At 43.0% G+C, this 25245-nt stretch overlaps 1 protein-coding gene and 1 long non-coding RNA gene across 13 annotated transcripts in view; one reads left to right on the top strand and one right to left on the bottom strand.

The window, feature by feature from the left end:
• Positions 1–3560: 3560 nt before the first annotated feature.
• Positions 3561–12649, bottom strand: LOC121269814. Its single transcript, XR_005941420.1, has 2 exons — positions 12533–12649; positions 3561–4071 (listed from the first exon to the last, which is right to left on the bottom strand). It is a non-coding gene; the product is annotated as an uncharacterized LOC121269814 (long non-coding RNA).
• zfand6 (zinc finger, AN1-type domain 6) overlaps positions 12278–25245 on the top strand; it is a 48314-nt gene continuing 35346 nt past the window's right edge. For 8 of the 12 annotated variants that reach the window (XM_041174781.1, XM_041174789.1, XM_041174787.1 and 5 more), the window contains exons 1-2: positions 12278–12412; positions 23518–23657. The gene's annotated coding sequence lies outside the window, so the exon portion shown is untranslated. Of the gene's footprint in view, positions 12413–12867; positions 13256–23517; positions 23658–25245 lie in introns of those variants that run through there. The other 4 variants (XM_041174784.1, XM_041174782.1, XM_041174785.1 and 1 more) reach the window with 4 other exon arrangements.

Here is a 25245-nt window from a genome sequence, read left to right on the forward strand (position 1 = left end):
AAGGTCAAATGTTACACCTGGGTGTCAATAGTTATGAGAGAAAGGGTGTGGGTCTCGGGGGACAGGTAAAGGTATTGGACTGGACATTGAATGTTACCCGAGTCATGGCTGTTCACAACTATGAAGAGCCTCGTGGTCGAAGTCCCAAGATGCTGCATGGAAGTTGGGTCATCAGGGGGTGGACGGAGCAGCACGTCATCTCAACTGACAACTGAAAGGAAACCCCAGCATGTAATATTTACAATGCTAGGGCGCTGGAACAGATGAGCATGTAGGGGACAAAGGCTCAATATGCGCAAGAGACTTTTTGCACATGCATGATTGCGGGGGACATAGCCCCAGCCTAGAGTGTCCCTCTGAAGGTAGTGCGTGGGGTGGGGGCGTGGGGCATGCACAGGTTTCAGGACTATGAATCACAAATAAACCACATCAGACCTCATTAAAGTGCAAGTGTACTCTATTTATAAAAGTGTCATTAAATTAACAATCATAGTGCAAACACATGCAAAATCAAAACTTAACTTCTCAAAGTTTCCTGAGTGGAGGTCCCAGGGTGTCCAACAGCCGCTTCCTCCTTCTTTCTTTGAGTGCCAGAGCGCCGCTGCTTGACTCCTTGAGGAGAAGATGCATCTGGAGGGAGGTCGAGGTGCACTGTTCCCCCTCCCGTGTAGTAGCCACTGTAAAAGCTCACCCATGGCTACACTGATGGGGTGCAGGTCTGTGCACATCTCCGGCAAAAACTGGGCATTCTGCTGGACCAGGTTCTCCATGGCATCTGCCACTCTCCCCATGGAGGTCTCAATGCATGCATATGTCAGCATCACTTCATCAGTCAGCAGGCGTGTGGACTCCTCCACCTCACGTGCCATTCTGTTGAGGGCCTCTGACACGTCTGCCTGATGTTCCCATGCCTCTTGCATCTTCGTCAGCATTTCATGCAGGGTCCATCCCAGAGGCTCGTCATCTGACTTGAATGTTGCAGGTGCCTCTTTCCAGCAGTCCTCAGAGTGCCGGTGAGCTTGGTTGACCCTGCCTCTTCCTGCTGCTTACACGTGTCTGTGCGGTGACCACCAAAATATGAGACACAGCCTGAACTATATTTTGTACCCATCGAAGTGTGTGTCTATGGGCTGGTGGAGGGTGCAAGTAACTGCTTGACGCCTCTACAGGTGCATTTTCTTCCTCCTCCTCAATGTCCTCGGTCCTCTGTGGGCTGGATGAACTACTGGACAGGGCTTCCTCTTCTTCCCTTCCCTTCTCTCTGCTGGGGCCTGTAAGTGAGAGAGGAGAGAGCGAGTGACTTCTTGAGCTGCCTCCAACATGGATGAACACATGATCCTTAGGTTTCTATCTGACATTCATGGATCCTTACAGGACGGAGGTCACCCAGTGACCTCTCCATCTGCACAGATTTAGTCCAGTTCTTCTCTGCCAGCTGGGCTGCCCACTCCTTGAAAGCAGTGAAGTCTTGAGGTCAGGCCAGCTCCCTCCCGTCTTCTCCCTCTCTCTCTTTCTGTTGTGCCTTAACTTTTCCTGTGCAAAGAGAGAAGATGGGGCTGAGAGCAATTGGGTTTCATGTATCCTTCTCATGCTTCCAGTCTCACTAATAACCCAATGGATTGTGGCCATCTGAATGATGCATTGTACATTGTTCACAAGGGCTCTGGGACAGCACCCTCCAGACTGGTGAGCCCATGCAGATAGTATAAGGCTCACAGAGGCATGTCATTAACGGTGCTTGTTGGTGCCCTCGATGCCTATCCCCCTTCCCCCAGCCCCTCCCAGACAGCATCTGAGCCCGGTGTGAAGGGTCAGGGACCCGCAATGGCCTATCCACCTGCAGATTAGATGGGCTGCAGTAAATGCATGAGGCATCACTTTACCATGTTGAGTAGATCTTTTATACATGAGTCGCATGGATGGTGTCCTTGCCACTGAAGTCCATGTTCCCTCCACCATTCAGTGAGCTGAGTGTGAGCAGCTGAAGGTTTACTTACCTTGGCAGCATGGATGAGGTAATTCATCCATTTCTGGCATTGCCGGGCAGTACTCTGGTGGAGGCCCTGGGCACCGACCACCCTGGACACTTCCTCCCATGCAGGGTTGGTCTGATGGCTCAGCCTTCTCCTTCCATTTTCGGGGTAGAGGACACCCCTCCTGGCCTCCACTGCGTTAAGCAGCACTTCGAGGGATGCGTCACTGAATTTGGGGGCTAGAGCTCCCTGCAGTTGGCAAGCCATCTCCTCTTTCAACAGTGGGTAAATTGATGTCCGGGCACCTTTTAAATATGGTGCCTGGATATCACAGCTGGGCATGCGCCATCCAGCATACCCTGCCACACGATATATCGGGGAAGCCCCCCGACCACATAATTAATTAGGCCAGCATCGTGCAATTCGACGTGAATTCCCACCAGCCTCCGCGGTGAGAAATACTCCCAGTTCCTGCCCCCAGCACAGGACTTAGGCCCAGAATGGAAAATTCCACCCATGGAGAACCAAGGGGGAGGAAGAATGAAGAACAAAGAGTCAAGACGGAAAGCTTCAGCCACATGTCTCTCTTTTCAGCAATATTCAAGAATGAGGAGCTTTTGGTAATTAATAATAAAAGCTAAAAGTATTGGAGAAACTAAAGAACTAAAAGCCAACAAATCCCCTAGACCTGATTGCCTGCACCAAAGAGGTAGCCGCAGGGGTAGTGGATGCACGGGATATTTTCCTAAGGTTCCTGGGCCAGGATTTTTCCCTCGTCAGGTGGGCTCGGCCAGGGCGGGCGGGAGCGGTTGGGAAGCCGACCGCCACCCGTGATCAGGGCCAGACCGTGATTTCACGCTGGTGGGCCAACTAAGGCCCCAGCCAGTGTGAAACATGCGCTGCAACACTGCCTGTGTGGGGGTGGGGAGGAGGGCGAGCGCGAACTTCTGCAGTTGTGTGCAGGAAAAGATCTCTGAGGCACAGAGTTGCCTCAGGGAGGTGAAGATTTTAAGAAATAAAAATAAAGACTTTTAAATTGTTAAAAAAACATGTCCCCTCATGTGACTCTGTCATATGAGCAGGTACACATTATTAATGAAATGTTTAAATTTTAATTTAATTTTTAATAGCTGTTGGAAACCTCATCCTCCTGTGGATAGGTTTCCTAAAAAATCCAAAGGCCACTTGGCCTTTTTGCCTGCCTGCCAACCATAAGATTGGACAAGCAGTGAAAAATTTCTTTCAATTATGACTTTAATGGCCTTAGTAGGCCTTTTTATTGTTGGTGGGCACGCTGCTGACCCCTGTACCGAAAGAAATATCACACGAGTGTGCAACAACATCGGAACGCTCGCCCGCCGTTATCACGCGTTGTTTTACGCTTATTCGGGTCAGGTGTGCGCCCGCCCAATGAGCGTAATGTTCTGGCCTTAGACTCTATGAAGGTCCAAGCGGATTGGAAGTTAGTAAATGCAACATTGCTACTGAAGAAAGGAAGGAGAAATAAAACAGGGAACGACAGACCAATTAGCCTGACATCAGTCTATTATTGTTATGATAACTATTAAAAAGAGATGAATTTCCCAATTTTACCTTTTAAGATTTTTATTGTAACAAACTAAAATGAACAACATCAAACATTAATTAACAGGCAACTAATACACCAAACTGAAGCAAAGGTACTTTTGCATTAACTAACACAACTGAAATATGCCTTATGAAATACTTGTACTGCATGTCACACTTCTAGCAGATATGTAGCATTAAAGAAACAGTCCCAAAGTCACTTCCAGCTCCCCAGTGAAGGTACACTTCTCCCTACCATGCCAGGTCAAAACATCCAGTGTCCTTTGGCAATCGTTCCACTCCACCGACTTTTCCCAGATACAATTATCACCGCCAAGGCACCCCTCGATGACTCCCCTTCCTTAAATCTTCAAGAGTCCCATCTATTCTATTTTCTTTCTTCTGAACAAAATCCAAATTCTTAAAAGCATGCTGCTTGGTTATTAACACAAAACGGTTCTCCATGCTTTTCCACAACTGTAGCTTCTTTGTTTCTGTGTCTCAGCTGCAGCTGTCCTTTTTCTTTGAGATACTGTGAAAGGTGAGTTCAATGAGTTTGAGCTTTTCTACCCAATGAACCTGGATCACACAGACATTTATACAAACTGAGGTGTTTAAAGGGGCCATTTCAAAACATAACCATCTTGTAAAGTTCAGCATTAGTGACATTATTAAGGAAGTCTTAACAATACATCTGGAAAATCATAGTGTGATCTGAAAGAGTCAACAAAGTTTTACAAAAGGCGAATTTTGTTTGACCAATGTATTAGAGTATTTTAAGGATGTAGATATAACTAGTAGGGTAGATAAAGGGGAGCAGTAGATGCAGTATATTTAAGGACATTCAATAAGGTGCCATAAAAGGTTGATATAGAAGCGTTTTCAATTTGAAACGCCGTAACTAGTGGAGTCATGCAGGAACAGAGATGTGGCCTCAGCTATTTAGAATCTATGTTAAAGACTTAAGACCATGAGGCCAAGGGTAATATTTACTTGCCTTAGAGGCAGTACTGTTAAGAGACTGGTTCCTGGAATTAGAATGTTGCTCTATGATGAGAAGCTGAGTAAATTGGGTCTATACTCTCTAGAGTTTAGAAGGATGAGAGGTGATCTCATTGAAACATGTACGATTCTGAAGGGGCTTGACAGGGTAGTCACTGAGAGGTTTCCCCAGGTTGAGGAAACTAAAACATAGGCACAGTCTCAGAATAAGAGATCAATTACTTAGAGCTAAGGTGTGGAGAAATTTCTTCACTCAGAGGGTTGTGAATCTCTGCAATTGTCTACCCAAAGATAATGTACGCTCCATCGTTGAGTATATTTAAGGTCGAGATAGACAGATGTTGGGTTTCTCAGGAAATCAAAGGATATGGAGAGCAGGCAGGAAAGTGGAGTTAAGGCAGAAGATCAGCTATGATCATACTGAATGACAGAGTAGGCTCGAGAGGATGAAAGGTTTACTCCTGTTCCTATTTCTTAGTTTTTGTTGAAGCTATGTTAGCTTGTTTCTATATTAATGGGTCTTCCCCCAATTCACTGACTGTCTCATAATGATTAGTAGCTCTTCACAAATGTTATCATGTGTCTCCCTTAATCCCCTGGGGTAGGAGATTTGGTTTTTTTGAACCCTCTAAGCCTGGCTAGAACATCCACCTGGTTGATGCTGAGGTCTTTAATCTTGTATTTGTCACAGGAAGAAATTGCTGAAATCTTTTGGAATGATTTGTCCAAGTAAGCTTTCATCCCGCGTTACAAATATTCTTTTTTCTCATTTTCATTGGCATCCTTTAAGGTTCTCATCACTTCCCTGACTACCTTCTTATAGTAATCTTATAGTAGAGGAGGAATTTCTTGCTGGTGTGTTTAGCATCTACAGCTTTATTCATCGCTTTATTCATTTCCTGTTTCCTTTAATGAAATTTTTGAAGTGCTTCTGAAATTTCCGTCATCAACCAAGAGCCCGCTCCCCCACCTCCTTCTTCCTGCAGGGTTTTAGCACCAATTTAACTTCCTCATTTCACTTCTGATTTTCTCAATGAACCATGTGCGTCATGCTATTTGAATATCTAATTTTAGCTATGTACGTGTGATGCACTTTCTTTGTAGTTTTTCTGTACCTTCCCTATTTATCACACTGGGTCAAGAGATTTCATGTATTACATTTATTAATTCTTACTCTAAAACACTTCCTGGCTTATACTCGGTTCATTGAAATGACCCATTATATCATCTTCTTGATTTCACATATCCTCCCTATCACTTCAGAGAGTATTCGGTCCTTCCTTGAATTGGGAGCTGACGGCCAGTAACAAACCGAGTGTTATTTTAATGTTGTTGCAATGGAAATCTCCAGACCATTTTACTGAGCACTTTCCATTCCTCCAGATCTGATTCCTTTACCTTCATTCCACTCCGAGGGAGTGCTGCACTGCCATAAATGTCTTTCAGATGAGACCTTGATTTAAGGCTCCAATGGCCCTCTCAGGCAGATGGAAAAGATCCCATGACACAATTTTGAAGAACATCAGGGTAGCTATTCTCAGTGTCCTGGCCAATATTTAAACCTGAACCAACATCACATAAGCAGATTATCATATTGCCATTTGTAGGAGCTTGCTACAAGAAAATTAGCTTCCGTGTTTCCATATTGTAAGTGACAACACTTCAAAAGTATTTCATTAGCTGTAAAACCGAGTTTGTGAACAGCATTATATAAATGCAAGTTTTTATTTTCCATTTTCCCCAGTGTATTTATCATTTACAACTCTACCAGCCTCTTCTCTATTTGATCTCTCCTGAGCAGCCTGTCTTCCCCTTTCCCCTGAATGTGTTGTACCAATCTCCACTTAGCGGGGTAAGCCATGTCAGGGAAACCCCGATTACACCTTATCTTCTACTGCACATGTCTCTAGCCTATGTATTTGTCCTGATTGTTACCTACATTCATGTATTAACAATCTGGAATAAAGATTTCCCTTCCCCTGTGGTACCCGATCCAAACCTTACAACAGCTCTTTACAACCCTGAATGTTATGTTTTCAGGTGATTGCAAAATGTATTTTTGTATACCTCTCTATGAATTTTCTCCTTGTCTCTAATTCCCAGCATGGACCACCATTCCTGGCTCTGTATGTTACAGTCTGGATTATGCTTGTGATGTTTAACTGGCCTGTTTCTGGAAGAATACTGCTCAAGTACTTCCTATGATGTAGTTGGCCAAATATAGGTGTCACAGTTCGGGTTTGTTGGGTTATTTACACACAGAGAGGGATTTTTTTTTAAATCAGAGTTGCCTTTAAATGTGATGCTTCAAATATTCCTGCATTCCTGCTAGTTAATTAAAAGCTGTGATCTTGGGTAATTAAGATGTTAAGAACATAACATAAGAACTTAAGAAATAGGACTAAGAGTAGGCCATTCAGCCCCTTGAGTCTGCTCCGCTACTCAATAAGATCAAAGCTGATCTGTCTGTGGTCTTAACTCTACTTTCCTGCCTTTCCCACAACCATTGATTCTGCTATTGATCGAAAATCTGTCGGACTCAGCCTAGAGTATATTCATTGATCTAGCCTCCAGTGCTCACTGGGGAAGAGAATAACCCTCTGAGAGAAGAAAGTTCTCCTTATCACCATCTTACATGGGAAACCCTTTATTTTTCTATATTACCCCCTAGTTCTAGACTTCTACGTTTCCCTGCAGACTATAAATGAACAATCCAGTACCCTGGAAAAACTCAGCAGGTCTGGCAGCATTGGTGGAGAAGAAAAGTTGACGTTTCAAGTCCTCATGACCCTTCAACAGAACTGAGTGAATCTTAAGAAAGGGGTGAAATATAAGCTGGTTTAAGGTGGGGTGGGGGGAGGGGAGGTTGTGTGGGGAGAGAAATGGGCGGGGGTGTGGTTGTAGGAACAAGCAAGCAGTGATAGGAGCAGATAATCAAAAGATGTCACAGACAAAAGAACAGAGGCGTTGAAGGTGGTGATATATTCTAAACACATTCATTTAGATAATATCACCACCTTCAACGCTGTGTTCTTTTGTTCTTTTGTCTGTGACATCTTTTGATTATCTGCTCCTATCACTGCTTGCTTGTCCCTACAACCACACCACCCCCCCACTTCTCTCCCCCACCACCCCCCCCAACCACCTTAAACCAGCTTATATTTCACCCCTTTCCTAAGATTCACTCAGTTCTGTTGAAGGTTCAAGAGGACTTGAAACGTCAACTCTTTTCTTCTCCGCCGATGCTGCCAGACCTGCTGAGGTTTTCCAGGTAATTCTGTTTTTGTTTTGGATTTCCAGCATCCGCAGTTTTTTGTTTTTATAGTCCAGTATCTTGACTAATGTCAGGCGAAAGCAAAATTCTGGGTTTGTACCAGTATTTCTGGTACAGAATCAAATTCCATGATTCTGTCCATTTTCTATTAACTCTGTAAATCAGTGGTCTGTGCATAAAAGTGATTGCACATGTGAAATTTTGCTTTTATCAGTAGTAGATAAAAATTTGGGCATCATGCTCTCCCAACTTTTTATTTATTTGTTCACAGGATGTGGGCGTCACTGGCTAGGCCAGCACTTATTGCCCGTCCTGAATTGCCCTTGAGAAGGTGGTGGTGATCTTGATGAACTGCTGCAGTCCACGAGTTGTAGGAACATCCACAGTGCTGTTAGGGAGTTCCAGGATTTTGATGCAGCGACAGTGAGGGAATGGTGATATAGTTCCAGGTGAGGATGGTGTATGGCTTGGAGGACAACTTCCAGGTGTTGGTGTTCCTATGCACCTGCTGCCCTTGTCCTTCTAGATGGTAGAAGTTATGGGTTTGGAAGGTACTGTCGAAGGAGCCTTGATGAGTGCATCTTATAAATGGTACATGCTAATGCCACTGTGCATCTGTGGTGGAGGGGATGAATGTTGAAAGTGGTGGATGGGATGCTAGACAAGCAGGTTGCTTTGTCCTGCATGGTGTTGAGCTTTTTGAGTGTTGTTGGAGCTGCACTTATGCAGGCAAGTGGAAAGTATTCTTGTGTACAAATAGTCGTTTTATAGTACAGAACTTGAGTATTGCTAGAAACAGAAACACATAAAAGCTTTTCATCTTCCACTCATCAGGACACTTTGCAAGAAAACCAATATAAGGAGAAAACAACAATTTATACTGTATGAAAAAAGAGTGTTGATTGGTTGGCAAGTGGACTCTGAATGAGAGGCATTGCCATGGGAAATGCACCAAACCATGGGGCAGAATTTTCGGGTCAGTGGGTGACCACAATTGGTGGGCCAGGAGTGGCCGGGGAACGGACCCGACCACGATTTCACACTGGCTGGCCAATTAACAGCTAGCGTGAAAGGTGCGCTGAAAGGCTCAGCGCTGCTGGGGCGAGGGTGGGAGGAGGTCGAGCACTGAAGTCAGTGCGGACGTGGGGGAGCACGGAAGGAAAGCTCCCTGAAGGCAGAGAGCTGACGAATTTAAAATCAATAAAAACAGAATGTAAAATCAGGAAGAAGTGTCCATGCATCAGAATGAGACACCTCAAGTTAAGGATGATGAAACTCTGTTCAAAACATTTAAATCTTTTTTTAAATTAATTACGGAAACTTCATCCCGCCCTTGAATGAAGTTTCCTCAAAAATGCAAAGACCGATTCGCCTGCCTGCCAACCGTAACATTGGGTGGGCAGTGAAAAATCACCGTCAATTGTTACTTTAATGGCCTTAATAGGCCTCTTAGTCATCAGCAGGTGCGCTGCCAACTCTCACACGTGCCCGCCAACCAAAATATTGCTCAAGTGCGCGATGATGTCGGGACACTCGCCTGACGTCATCACGCGCTATTTCATGCTCGAGCGTTTCGAAAACGTGCCCACACGCCGAGTGGAAAATTCTACCCATGGTGACTGACAGTTAAGTGCCAAGCATTGCTTGAAATTTAAACTAAGCAGCTTGACCCTGATTGGTTAAGGCAGTGAGGAGAGCCCGCAGGAAGGCTGGAGGCACTGGGTAAACTAACTCTGGGAAAAGAAAAATGATACCAAACACGACTTAAAAAAATAAGGGCAGATATAAAGAGGGAGCACCGCCAATCGCCAGCACCAATGTCCAGTTAGAAAACTCTTCAATCTATACTTATGATGAAACCCTGAGGAATATGAGTCAGTGAATGGCTGTCACTTATTTTGTTTAGCTGAAACAGGTACAATGTGTGTGCATGTTCTTTCTGTCTGTAAAGAACAGGGCCCTGTGTATTAATATATGTAGCTTCCAGTACACTCAAATGTGCCATACTGCGAGCTTGACTGACAATCTGAAATTAATTGTCAGTGTAATTCTTAGCACACTGAGCATTATTTAGGAATGTTGTCCAATCGTGGAATCACATCTAAAGTTGGACACTATGTTTTGAGTTTTGCAAGTAAGGGCTGCTTGGATATGGTCTGTACCCTGCCCATTGTGAACAATGATTGGGACATGCTGTTTGATACAATCCGCCAATCTTTGGGATGCGTGGCCAACAAGCCTAGCATCACACTGGCACTGAAATTCATCAACCGCATTACTCATTTGTGTGATAGGCAGAAGGTCTTTTTGGCTTGATGGCACCATCCTGTTATTGGCGAATACCACTCGTATTGCTACTGCATAGTAGCAGTGTGAAACAGCTAGCTTCACCTGTTGCTCGAATTTTTCAGATACCTTGCCCTTCCAGGGTAACCTGAAGTAGACTGGGCATTTTTCAGGGCCGACAGTGATGGCTTTAGGCTCGTTTATGAATTTGCATGATATACAGTGTGAAATGATCTGATCAGGGTAGCCATTATGCTGCAGAATGCCTTTGACGCGCCCTATTTCAGCATCAAGCTTGCACGGTCAGCAAATGGCTCCAGCCCTATTTACAAGGTTGCCGATAAAACCAGTCTTATTGCGTGCAAAACTGTAATCCCAATGCATATATTGACCAGCAAAAGAAGGCTTGTGGTAGATCACGCCTGGCAGATTTCCCAACTAGTAGGTCAAGGTAAGGGAGTTCATTTGACTGTTCCATTTCAAAGGTGAATTTGAGCGCAGGATGGAGCCTATGAAGATATGTAAGGAAACTGTATAAATTGTAAATTGCATATAAATTGTATAAATTGTTGTTTTCCCCTTATATTGGTATTCTTGTGCTGTCCTGACGAGTATAAGATGAAAAGCTTCAACATGTCTCTTTTTTCAGCTATACTATCACTATTCATAGCTCTAGACTACAACATGCATGTAACAAACACATGCTGCCACAGCAACTTGGGATTCCCTGCCTGTAACACACCATCACCACCACATTTAAAATTGTTTCTTTAAACGTAAGAAACTTAGAGGAAGACCTTTTCATGGCTAAATTTATAATTGATCTCACTGGACAATATTGTCAGTCACTTAGGGCATTCATGCATATGTAGAAAAAACAGTACAGAAACAGGCCATTTGCACCAACTTGTCTATTTATACTCCACAGAGTCCCCTCCCATTCCATTTACCTCATTTCAGCCTTTCAACATCTTTCTATTCCAAGTCCCGATGAGAGCATGAAGCAGCACCAAAGTAATCATCGATGTAACGGAGAAAGAGTTGTGGAAGGGGGCCGGAGTAGGACTGGAACAAGGAATGTTCCACATACCCCATAAAGAGACAGGCATAGCTGGGGCCCATACGGGTACCCATAGCCACACCTTTTATTTGGAGGAAGTGAAAGGAGTTGAAGGAGAAATTGTTCAGTGTGAGAACAAGTTCAGCCAGACAGAGGAGAGTAGTGGTGGATGGGGATTGTTCGGGCCTCTGTTCGAGGAAGAAGCTAAGGGCCCTCAGACCATCCTGGTGGGGGATGGCGGTGTAGAGGGATTGGACGTCCATGGTGAAGAGGAAGCGGTTGGGGCCAGGGAACTGGAAATTGTTGATGTAACGTAAGGTGTCAGAGGAATCACGGATGTAGGTGGGAAGGGACTGGACAAGGGGAGAGAGAAGGGAGTCAAGATAACGAGAAATGAGTTCCATGGGGCAGGAGCAAGCTGACACGATCGGTCTACCGGGACAGTTCTGTTTGTAGATTTTGGGTAGGAGGTAGACGCAGGCCGTCCGAGGTTGGGCGACTATCAGGTTGGAAGCTGTGAGAGGAAGATCCCCAGAGGAGATGAGGTCAGTGACAGTCCTGGAAACAATGGCTTGATGTTCAGTGGTGGGGTCATGGTCCAGGAAGAGGTAGGAGGAAGTGTCTGCGAGTTGACGCTCAGCCTCTGCAAGGTAGGGGTCAGTGCGCCAGACAACAACAGCACCACCCTTGTCAGCGGGTTTGATGACAATGTCAGGGTTGGACCTGAGAGAATGAAGTGCAGTAATTTCAGAGAGAGAGAGAGAGATTAGATTGGGTGAAAGAAAAACTATCTTCTTTAATGTCCCTATGACTTTTTCCCCAGGATTGCACAAACCAGTGTCTATGGAGATTGATTTTCAATTCCTCAGACTCCAGGGTAGTCCTGGAAGGTTGGCAAATAGCAAAAACATACAAAAGTAATGAAGTAATATTTTGCATTGCAGCCTTAGTGTAGCTGCCTTGCTAGAGCAAGCAATGTTGCATTGACAGGGATCTTCCACCCCCACCCCCACCCCCGGGCTCTTTGATTGACAGGAGCAAAGGTTCCTCGTGCCGGCCATGACGCAGCGCCTGCCCCTGGCAGCCAATGGGAGGCGCCGCCGCCGTGTGTGACGTCAGGGGCAGGCTGAGCGGGCCGCTTTGTCCGTGTAAACAGGGCCGGGAGGGCGAGCGAGCGGGGCTGAGCCGAGCCGGCGGACATAGGCCGCTCGCTCTTTTCCCTTTCTTTTTTCCGTTATTTTAATTTCAGAGGTAGGTCACTGCCGCCGCGGGATTTGAGGCGGGTTCTTCCCCAGTCTGTATAAGTGATGTGGAGACGGAGCGGGCCCAATTGGGCCCCGGTTGCTGAAGGGATTTGATTCTGCTCCCTACCTGCTCTTGTTTATTTGAATTATCATTCTCGGTCCCTGTCAGTCAGGCCGCCTCAGGCCTCACACCCTCCACTTAACCCCAACTCGACTTAGGAAGTGCCAACATGGGAGGCGGCCAGTGGAGGGGCGGGGCCAATTCTGATTTGATTGACACCGTCGTGAGCCAATAGGAACCAGCTGTTTCCCATTTGGCGGCCGAGACTGACAGCGTCATGGGGATGCCGTGACCAATCAGCGTAGCGGGACTTCGGGCTTAGGGCGGGATTTGAGGCTGGCGGGTGAGACTTTTGGGGGGGGGGGGGGTGGAGGGGGTGATGGATTCGGGATCGGGCTGTTCACCGGCCTTCGGTCCGGCACAGCTGACTGCCAGGGGAAGGGGAAAGGCTCCAATGGAACAAGGCCCCGGGATTTATTTCCTAGCGAGATAGTGCGGGGCCCCGGGTTATTCCGCGGATGATCTGTGAGCCCTTTAAACATGATTTGGGCGGGGCTTTGGAAATCGGGGGCGGGATTTGGCTGTTTTCCCGTGGGGGCGGGACTATTTTTGCAATGGTGAGCGCGCGCATGTGGGTGGGGCTAAGCTTCTCAGACACCCCCCCCTCCCCCGGAACCTGCTGTTGGAGATGATGTCATGCAGAACACCTAAAGTACAAGCGCTGACTTTGCCATTAGTACATTGTGACTAAAAATATTCGGATGTTTTTTTAAAAAAAGGATAAAGCAGGTACAGTGGCTTTACATTCAAAAATACTAAAGTTATTATATGAGCCTGGCTGCGTTTAAACTGTGACATGCTGTAAGAAGAACACATTCGTTTTGTACATACAATTGTATCCTGTGTTACGTCGTTCAAGAGTCTAATTTCTGTAATCAGCTGATGTAGCTGTGTTTTTTCTATAATAACCTTGGATTTGCCATTAATTTAGTTCCTTGAATTAATTTTAAATGTCACTCCCTCTTTAAAGTATATTTTGTTATTTAATTACCTTCCCTCCAAATTATAAAAGCTGCTTCCCAATTGCAAAGCATAACAGGATGGACAGACAGGACAGTCTGCTATAGAGCCATTAAGGGATAGTAATAATCAAACCAGGTGGATTGCCTAAGCATCAGATTCAGACATGACAAAGGCACACCCAGCCTAGTCAACCCTACAATGTCTTCCTTATTAATATCTGGGAACTTGTGCGAAAATTGGGACAGTTGTTCCACAAACTAATCAAACTACAGCCTGACATAGTCATACTGAATCACGTCTTATGGCCAATGTCCCAGATACACACTCCATCATTCCTGGGTATGTCCTGATCCACCAGCAGGACAGTGGTATACAGACATGCATAAGTGGTCTTGAGGGTCCTCGACATTGGCCCTGTGATGTCCAAGGCATTAGATCAAATATGGGCAAGGAAACCTGTAATATAATCAAAATGCTGGGAATGCTTAACAGGTCATGCAACATTTGTGGATCAAAAAAAAATGTTAACATACCAAGCAGGTGACATTTTTAGAACTGGAAGAAGTCAAAGATAGAACAAGTTTTAGTACAAAGGAAGGGAAAAGGGGAGGAGGAATAAATAGGCATGTGTATATGTGGAAGGAAGGAGTAATTGAATGAATAGCAGAATCATTACCAGTATCTGCTGCCTGAACGAAAGGAAGCAGTGGTATTGATGTAAAATGTTGAACTTGGTATCAAGTTTATAAAGTTGTAAAGTTGTAATCGAAAGACGAGGTACTGTTTCTTGAGCTCCATTGGGACAGTGTAGGAAACCAGGGTTATAGTGAGAGTTGGGCAGAGAATTAAAATGGTAACCAACCAGAAGCTTGGTCATGCTGTGGTCTGAGCAGAGGTACTCAGCAAAATAATCACTGGGAAAGCCAAATGCAGATTCAACGTAGAAGAGGCTATTCGCTGCTCATGATGCAGAGCATATTGAAAGAACTACAAGTAAATTGCTGTTTCACCTAGAAGGAGTGTTTGGGATCCTGGAGGGTGAGAGGAGAGGAGATGGAAGGGCATCTTTGCTGCCATGGGAACAGGGGTGGATATTTGGGTGATGGAAGAGTGGACAAAGTACCGTCAGTATACTGGGAAGGGAAAAATATGGCATTTCTCTGGAAGTTGTTGATCCATTGAATGTGGAGGCTAGTGGCGGAATAGTAATGTCACTGGACCAGTAATCCAGAGAACCAAGCTAATGCTCTGGGTAAATGAGTACAAATCCCACCATGGCAGCTGATTTAAAAAAATATATAAACTTCAATTAATAAAATCTGGAATTGAAAGCTATTCCCAGTAATGGTGACCATGCAACTATTACTGATTGTTGTTAAAAACCCCTTTGGCTCACTAATGCCCTTTATAGGGAAGCAAATCTGGCACCCTTACCTGGTCTGGCCTACATGTGACTTCAGAGGCACAGCAATTTGGTTGTATCTTAACAGCCCTCTGCAATGGCCTAGCAAGCCACTTAGTTCAAGAGCAATGAGGGATGGGCAACAAATTTTGGCCTTGTCGATGATGTCCATATCCCATGAAAGAGTAAAGAAAAAATATGATAGGGTGGAAAGTAAGGGGAAGGGGAGAGAGAGTTTGGGAAATGGATCAATTAAGGTTGAGCACCCCATCTACTTTGGAGGGGCATCCTCAGTTGAGGCAAAAGGAAGACATTTCAGAAATGCTGACATGGAGGGTCAGAATGAATATGACAGAAACTGGAAGAATGGAGCATTGGGAAAGTTGTGGATGTATGTATGGATTTACCAGGGCAGCAGAATGAAATGTAATTTCTGGAATATACACGTGATGGGTTTCTAGAACAGTATGTTGAGGAACCAACTAGAGAATGGGCTATTTTAGATCTAGTATTGTGCAATGAGAAAGGGCTAATCAGTCTCATTATAAAGGATCCTTTAGGGAAGAGTGACCATAATATAATAGAATTTTGCATGAAGTTTGAAAGTGATGTAGTTCAGTCCAAACCTAGGGTCTTTAATCTAAACAAAAGAAACTACGAAGGTATGAGGGGCAAGTTTGCCGAAGTAGATTGGGAAACTACGTTAAAAGGTATGACAGTAGGCAAGCAATGACTAGTGTTTAAGAATTAATACATCGTTTGCAACAAATTTGCATTCCTTTAAAGTATAAAAAGCCACTAGAAAAAGTGATCCAACCATGACGACCAAGAGAAGTTAATGATTCTATCAGGTCAAAGGAAGAAACATATAAAGTTGCCTAAAGGTAGTAAGCCTGAAGATTGAGAACATTTAAAAATTCAACAAAAGAGAACCAAGAAATTGATAAAGAGGGAGCAAATAGAATACGAAATTAAACTAGCAGGGAACGTAAAGACAGACTATAAAAGCTTCTATAGGTATGCAAAAAGGAAAAGGTTAGTAAAGATGTGTGGGCCCATTACAGGCAGAGAATGGAAAATTTCTAATGGGGAATAAAGAAATGGCAGAAAAACTAAACAAATACTTTGTGCCTGTCTTCATGGAGGAAGATGCAAACAATCTCCCTGAAACATTGGTATGTTGCCTCCCTAATGCCAGGGTCAAGGATGTCACAGAGCAGCTGCAGGACATTCTTCTGGGGGAGGGTGAACAGCCAGAGGTCGTGGTCCACATTGGTATCAATGACTTGGGTAGGAAGGGGGATGTGGTCCTTCAACAAGAAGTTAGGAGCTAGGTAGAAAATTGGCACGCAGGACCTCAAATGTAGTAATCTCTGGATTACTCCCAGTGAGAAATAGGAGGGTAAGGCATATGAATGCATGGCTGGGAAGATGGTGCAGGTGGGAGGGCTTTAGATTCCTGGGACACTAGGACTGGCCCTGGGAAGATGGCACCTGTATAAGTCAGATGGGTTGCATCTAAACTGAGCTGGGACTGAGTTTTGCTACTGCTGTTGAGAAAGCTTTAAACTAGCTCAGCAGGGGTGTGGGAACCAAGAGAAAATATTAGAGAGGAATACCAGGGTGCAGAAAATACTGGGAGGGGTAGATAGCACTAGTATAGTGAATAGTAAGTTAATAGGTGAAGTTGGGGAGTAAGTAACAAAATCTAAATCAGGGTTACTATGGATGTATGTGAATGCACTGAGTAGAGTAAATAAAATTGGAGAGTTACAGGCGCAGATTGCCATGTGGAAATATGATGATGTAGCGATAACAGACCTGGCTTGAGGAACTGGGTGTTAAGTATTCCTGGGTACAAGGTGTATCAGAAAAGATAGGAGAGGAGGGGTGGCGGTATTGGTTAAGGAGAGCATACAATACTGGAGAAAGAGGATGTTCCAGATTGTTCAAGGACAGAATCAATTTGGCTGGAGCGAAGGAACAAAAAGGGTGCAATTACATTGCTCGGCGTAGTCCATAAACTGCCAACTAGTGAGAAGGATGTAGAAGAACAAATCTGCAGGGAAATTACAGAGATGCAAGCATTATAGAGTAGTTATAATGTGTGACTTTAATTACCTGAGTACCACTGTACCAGTCTACAATATAAAGGGTGGAGAGGGGCAAAAAGTTCCTAGATTGCATTCAGGAAAATTTTCTACAGTGTGTCCAATCCCACAGGAAAAGATGTAATGTTGGACTTGGTTTTTGGAAATGAGTTGTAGATCAAGTGTTAGTGGGGGAACATTTAGGAGACAGTGATTATTGTATTGTAAAATTTGGGGTGATGATAGAAAAGGATGATAGGCCATTCAGATTAAGAATAATTAACTAGGCGAGAGTCAATTTTGATGGGGCAAGAACGGAGCTGGGCTAGATAGACTGGAATGGAAGATTGGCAGGAAAAACTAGCATAACAATGGGCTACTTTCAAAAAAGAATTGGTTCGGCACAGTCAAGATATATTCCATCAAAAGGTAAAGGTAGGGCAAACAAATCCAGAGCTCCCTGGATGGAAAAGGGATAGAAATTAAGATAAAGAAGGAAAAGTGTGCTTGTGACAGGTGTCAGATAGAAAATACAATTGAGAACCAAGAGGAATACAGAAGGTTCAGAGGGGAGGTGAAAAAGAAAAGTGAAATGAGATTATGAGAAAAGACTGGCAGCCAACATAAAGGGGAACACCAAAGTCTTCTATAGGCATATAAATAGTAAAAGGGCAGTGAAAGGAGGAGTGGGGTCGATTAAGGACCTAAAAGAGAATTTACACGTGGATGAAGGGGCCATGTCTGAGGTATTAAGTGAATACTTTGCATCTGTCTTTACCAAGGAAGTTGATGCTACTCAGGCCATGATGACAGACAAGAAAACTCTGTCACTAGAAGGGTTCAAAATTGATAAGGAGGAAGTGATGAGTAGACCATCAGAACTTAAAGTTGAAAGGCACCGGGACCAGGAGAGATGCATTCAAGGATATTAAAGAAAGTGACAGTAGAAATTGTAGGAGCATTGGCCATAACTTTTCAGTCTCTGGGTAGGTACCAGAGGACTGGAGAATTGCAAACATTACGCCCTTGTTCAAAAAAGGTTGTAAGGATAATCCCAGCAATTACAGACCAGTCAGTTTAACTTCAATGATGGGCAAGATTCTAGAAACAATTATTCAGCATAGAATTAGTAGTCACATGGAAAAATATGGGCTGATAAGGAAGAGCCAACATGGATTTCTAAAGGGGAAGCCATATTTAGCTAACTTGCTGGAGTTTTTTGAAGAGGTAACAGAAAAGGTCGATGAGGGTATTGTTGCTGATGTGCTGTACGTTAACTTTCAAAAGGCATTTGATACGGTGCCACACAACAGACCTGTGAGAAAAGTTATTGCTCATGGAATAAAAGGGACAGTAGCAATGTAGATACAAAATTGGCTGAAAAATACAGAGCAGAGAGTAATGGTCAATGGATATTTTTTGGGCTGGAGGAGGGTTTGTAGTGGAGTTCCCCAGGGGTCTGTATTGGGACCCTTGCTTTTCCTGATATATATTAATGATCTAGATCTTGGTGTGCAGGTGACTCTTCTCCTTGGAGAGAAGGCAGCTAAGAGGAGATTTGATTGAGATGTTTAAAATTGAGGCGGCTGGACAGAGTATATAGGGAGAAGCTGTTCCTGCTCGTAAAAGGATCAGAAATGCAAGGGCACAGATTTAAAGTGATTTGCAAAAGGAAATGAGACGTGAGAAAAAACTTTTTCACACAACGAATGGTTCGGATCTAGAATGCGCTGCCTGGAAGTGTGATGGAGGCAGGTTCAATCGAGGCATTCTAGAGAGCATTAGATAATTGTTTCTATTCAAACAATGTGCAGGGGACCAGGAAAAGGCAGGGCAATGGCACGAGGTCATAACGCTCATTTGGAGAGCTGGTGCATACACAATGGGCCGAATGGCCACCTCCTGTGCTGTTAAAATTCTGAGATTCTGTGATAGTAGATAGCCAAGGGACTATTGGGATTTAGCATCTGAAAGAAAATTAGTATTAGTAAAAAAAAAAAGTGCTGGCGAAATTAATGGAGCTGAAAGCTGATAAATCCCTTGGGCCTGATGATTTACATCCCAGAGTATTGAAAGAGGGTTGTGTAGAGATAGTGTAGCATTGATGATCATCTTTCAAAATTCTATAGATTCTGGAATGGCGCCTACAAATTGGAAAGTAGCCAATGTCACCCCACTATTTAAGAAAGGAGGGAGAGAGAAAACCAGGAACTACAGATCTGTTCGCTTGACATCAGTAGTAGGGAAATTGCTAGAATCCATTCTAAAGGATGTGATAAATAATGGTGAAATTGAGCAGAGCCAGCATAGATTTATGAAAGGGAAATCATGTTTTACAAACTTGTTGAAGTTTTTTGAAAATGTTACTAGCAGAGTAGATAAGGGAGAATAAGTGTATGTGGTGTATTTGGATTTTCAGAAAGCTTTCGATAAGGTCCCACACAGATTAGTAAGCAAAATTAGAGCTCATGGGATTGAGAGAAATATACTGACATGGATTGAAAATTGGTTAATGGAGAGAAAACAGTGTGTAGGGATAAATGGATCATTCTCAGGTTGGCAGACTATGACTATTAGGATACCGCAAGGGTCAGTACTTGGGGCCTCAGTTATTCACAATCTATATCAATGATCTGGATGTGGGGACAAAATGCAATATTTCCAAGTTTGCAGATAATACAAAACTTGGTGAGAATGTGAATTGTGAGGAGGATGCAAAGAGGCTTCAAGGAGACTAAGTGAGTGGGTAGATGGAATATAATGTGTAAAAATGTGTAGTTATCCACTTTGGTAGGGAAAAACAGAAATGCAGAGTATTTCTTAAATGGGAAGAGATTGGGAAATGTTGATGTCTAAAGAGACTTGGGTGTTCTTGTTCATAGGTCACTGAAAGCTAACATGGAGGTGCAACAAGCAATTAGAAACATTATGTTAACTTTTATTGCAAAGAGACTTGAGTGCAGGAATAAGGAAGTCTTGCTGCAGTTGTATAGAGCCTTGGTGATACCGCACCTGACTGGTGCAGACTTGATGGACCGAAGGGCCTTTTTCTGTGCTGTAGACCTCTGTGACTCTATGACTCTAGTTGGAGATGATCATTGCCTGGCATTTGTGTGATGAGCATGTTACTTGCCACTTGACAGCCCAAGCTGGATATTGTCCAGGCCTTGCTGCATTTGGACATGGACTGCTTCAGTATCAGAGGAGCAAACGGTGCTGAACATTGTTCACTGATGATCGCACATCCCCATTTCTGACCTTATGATGAAAGGAAGGTCATTGACGAAGCAGTTGAAGATGTTTATGCCTAGGAACTCTTGCAGTGATGTCCTAGAACTGAGATGATTGTCGTCCAACAACTACAACCATCTACCTTTGTGCTAGGTTTGACTCCAACCAGTGGAGAGTTTTCCCCCTGATTCTCATTTACTCCAGTTTTGCTAGGGCTTCCTGATACTGTACTTGGTCAAATGCTGCCTTGATGTCAAGGGCAGTTACACTCACCTCATCTCAGTGAGCAGGTTATTGCTAAGCAAGTGCCACTTGATAACACTGTTGACCCCTTTACTGATGATCAAGAGTAGACTGATGGGGTGGTAATTGGCCGGGTTGGCGATTTGACTGTCCCTTGAACACCACAGTCCTTTCTAGTAAGAAACTAATTTTAGTAACTTATAATAAACTATATATAAGATAATGCTCTAACTCTCAGAAAGATAGTGTTAGATGTAATCCATATCTTGATGTAAGTTTAGGCCATGAGACCTAATTGAGAGTTCAGGTCACTTTGAGATCAAAATGTCAGTGGTTTAGGCTCTTCTGTCCATCCCTAAAATGGAAGGCAGTTCTACATCCCTTATTCATCTCTCTGCTTGTCATCCTCTTGCTTTACTTCCACCCTCATCCATCCACAGTATGGATGATAATGTGAATATTCATTCAGTACCATGAATAATACTGAGAAGCATGTTGCTATGAATTGAGCCATGGGTCACATTCTGAAAGTTAATTGGCTGACTGACATTTTGGTTTATTACCGTAGAACTGTGGGGGAAAAATTAGTTCTTTAGTCTAATGCATAAAGTCCTACTTGAAGATAGTAATGAGAAATGCTGTCAACATTCCAAATTTTTCTGTTCTCTCCTGCCCTCCCCCCTCATTTTTTTCCAAATCCCTTCTCCCAGGCTCTCTTTGGTTGGTGTGGTTAACAGTGCCGAAGGCTGCAGAAAGGCCTAGCAGCCCTTATGCACTGTGATCACAGTCACAGAAGATGTCATTTGTAAATTAGGATCAAAACAGCCCAAACCAGTGAAGGGGTAGAAACAAAGTTGTGGTAAAGATGGATTTGGTACTTGATGATGACAAGTTCAAGGAGTATGGCGAAGGAGTGAATTTGAAGATGGGACAGTAGTTTAAGGCTGGGTGAGGGGTGGTCAGGAATTTTGTTTTAAGAAGACAGGTATTGACAGTTTTGTAAAGAGGGGAGACTGCACCTGAAGTAACGAAATCAATTACAATCTTAGTTAGCATAGGGTCAAGAAGGGAAGGAGGAACAGTGCTCAGTAGATTAAGGAAATAGGCTCAAATGAGCAGTGGGTCCTGTAGACAAAATGAACTCAATGGGGCATAAAAAGTGGGAAAAGAGGCATTGGTTTAGAGAGAACAGGGAGAGATTTTACTTGGAAGAAGGTGAAAGCAAGAGAGAACTGAATGGATAACCTCAATCCTGTTGACAAATAAGTCCTTCCATATTGGTGATGTTTGTGCTTGGGTGCTGATTGTGCAGAAAAAAGGTGGAGGGTGGCCTTTTATTTGCAGATTATCCTGATTTAAGGGCAGATTTGACAGTGGAATGTGAGGCCGGATGTGGTTGAAACATATCTGGTCACAGAATCTCTGATCCTTGAAAATGAAGGTCATACCAGGGTGGACAGCTGAGATAGGAGTTAGTTCCCTTCAGACTGGGGCATCACCTGTGGAAGTAAGGAAATTGGGAGAGCAGATTGACAGCTGTGGGAATATGATGAATAGAGGAGCAAAGGCTGAGCAGTTGGCAGTAGGAAATTACAGCTTTAAACAACTGAGATTTTTTTTTGTCTGGGTTAAACTTAGATGGAAGTGTGGTTGGAAAAATCAGGAGGGTAAGGATGGTAAGCGATACAAGGAAGTGATTGGTCTTATCTATGATCAATTGGTCATGTAAAATGGCAGAGCTGAGGGGGAGGTTACATAAAGATGGAACTTGTGCTTTTTAAAAAATCTTGTTTGTGTTTCTTCCCTGCATGGCATCCCAGAATAATATTGCTGTAGTTGGGAGGACTGGCAGGTGGATTTTGTATGGGTTCTTTTTTGCAAGTTTCATTTTTACTCTTGGTTTTTTTTCATTGTTTTTGCTTTTGGCTGTCAGCTGGTCATTGTTCTGCCATTTCATACCTTCTCTAGACACATCTTTTGTCTCTTTGCATGTCCAATTATCATTCCTTTAGACCTGCACCAACAACTTTTGTCATTTAATCCCTCTTGTCTCAGACCTTCTCTTTTGTTCTTTTTCCATCTTTCACTTGCTTAAAACCTATTACATTTCTAATTTTTCCCAGTTCTGATGAAAGATCATTGATCTGATGTGTCAATTCTGTTTTACTCCTGCCGCATACTTCTAGCATTTTCTATCTTTATTTATGTTTTTACTTGCATCTGCAGTATTTTGCCTTTGAAACAGTTTTTTGTCTATAAGTGACCCTCCAGGTAAAACAGTCTATAGGAAATTATGATCCAAAGTAGCTTATTTAGTTAATTAGCTGTATTTCTGATATTTTCAGTTTTTATCCAGATTGGGCGGTCCTGTAGTGGGTGGGGCTTACTGAAATGACATCACATTGACTGACAGTTAATCTTGTGCTTACTAAACAATAAGTATTACAGTAAACCCGGGGGAGAGGTGACACCTGTATCCAGTCAGATATATAAATTATGCAAAAATCAAGAAATTGAGGTATATGCTGGGAATTTTGGATTTTTAAACAACTTTTAATTAGCGGACAGTTTGATAGAAAAATGTTCAGCTTTGTAATCCAAGGATGAGTTTCTAGCACATGAAATCCTGCTACAGTCTGCTCAAATTAATCCAGTTTACTTGAAATCTTCAGTTAACTGAGTACTTTATTTTCTTCTACTGCTTTGAGTGTATTTCACATTGTACTTTTGTACAGTGATTTAGTAGGTGACTCAAGGTTAATCTGAAGTAGATTTTCTCAGTTGTAGCAGTTGGCTGATTTTTAAAGTAATGTATTAACCTAGCAGTAAGTGCTATACTTCAAAAACAAATATTTTTGTGTGAAGTGCTTTGGGATGTTTGTGGATGTGTGAAAGACTAATCTAAACTCCAACCAGTTAGGCTAAAGTTCTAACTATTGAAGCAAAAAGGATTTATTTAATGGTGTTCATTTATAACAATTGAGTTCGTCTACATGAAGTGTGTAATAGATCTTTATATTATTTGTAATTTATCACTTTAAAAATCTGTACTTGGATTGCAGCTTGGTGGCATTTGGATTCTGCTGAATTAGATACCAACAGTGACTAAGACAGACGCTTCTGCAAATGTTCTTTATGCATATGCGGTTACAGCAATAAGCTCGCACCATACTGGCCCTGATAGCCTGTGCAGAAGACCAAAGTACGCTTCTTCATTGCTCTCTTAGTCGAGAATTTTTAAAAAAAAGTAACTTTCAATCTTCCAGGTTTGAATTTATATAAATTTGTACTAACAATGCAACTGGACTTAGTGGAAACTTGTCTTTATTTTTTACGTGGGATAAAATACATTTCTTTTAATTAAAAAAACAAAATGCAGTTTTTATGTGCATCTATCATAGTTGAATTAGGTTTAGAAAATGGTTGGGGTTGATGTAAAATGCAAAATACAGATTTGCAAATAGCATTGCTGCTGCAATGTATGTGTGGGAATAAATTATGGGATTTTAATTAGGAAATTGACCTTTACATTGCTGTGTCTGGTCACAATCTGGCTGACTGCCGTGGGTCAAAACCCTGGAACTCCCTTCCCAACAGCACTGTGCGTGTCGCTACAGCACATGGACTGAACCGGTTCAAGAAGGCAGCTCACCACCACCTTCTCAAGGGCAGTTAAGGTTGGGCAATAAATGCTGGCCTTGGCCAGTGAAGCCCACATCCCATGAATGAATATATGAAAAAAGCTGTGCCGATCTGTAGCGTTCTGATACCCCTCTTGCTAAAAACTGAACAGGTTAAAATTTAAATGATGAGTAGAGTAGTTTTGTTTTGTTGCCATAAAGTGCACCTGTAATATTTCTATTTTTTAAAGTGGAGTTTAAGCTTGAGCCTGGGAGTTCAATTAATAAGGACGCCTGAATGTAAATGTGATTGATTGTGGAAGATGTTTAGTGTGGATGTTATTTGTGATTTGAATATTAGAAAGGTCACTATAGAACAAAAGTTCACCAGTGTGGTGGATGTGTGCTGTCAAGGACGACAACTTCTCACTGTTTACATGTGAACCAAGAGCACATTGTATTGTAGTGAGATGACCTGAGTTGCTCAGCTGATATTGGGCTATATTTCAGATAATTTATCAGCAATCAAACTAAACCTTTTTTATAACACACACAATGTTTTTCTGGAGAACATAGTCAGCAATAACTAGAAAATTGAAGGTTGAGTAATGTTTGGAAAACATTTTTGTAGTTTGCAGATTCATGTGCTACTTTTTATTATGATATAGACTACACACACAATTGAAATTTTGATTCTATTAGACTCAGACTAGAAAATTAAACAGTGGTCCAGAGATTGAGTGTTTAATAGTTCCAACAACCTTTAGGATTGAAATATGTTGAGCCTGCTTTGCAGAAAAGAAAATTGTAGATGAAATCAAAATTAGGAGCCAGATAGTCACCAGTCAGCCCAAAAAAGAATTCGGAAGAAACTTCTTCACCTAAAGATTAATAAGAATGTGGAATTCACTACCACAGGTAAAAACATGAGGGAGAAAATAATCGGAGGATATGCTAATAGGTTTAGACGAAGATTTTGAGTGTTGTGGGGAAGTGGTGATGGAGGAGACTCTCATAACCGCCAGGGTAGACCAGTTAGGTAGCTAGGTTCCCCAACTAGCTGAAACAGATTTTATGGCTTGGGGATGTAGCCTAAAAATTAGAGACCCTTTTTAGGAATGAAATTAGGAAAACTTTGACACACAAAGGGTGGTAGAAGTTTGGAGTTCC

This window comes from Carcharodon carcharias, chromosome 26 (genome assembly GCF_017639515.1).
Source record: "Carcharodon carcharias isolate sCarCar2 chromosome 26, sCarCar2.pri, whole genome shotgun sequence".
Taxonomy (NCBI): domain Eukaryota; kingdom Metazoa; phylum Chordata; class Chondrichthyes; order Lamniformes; family Lamnidae; genus Carcharodon; species Carcharodon carcharias.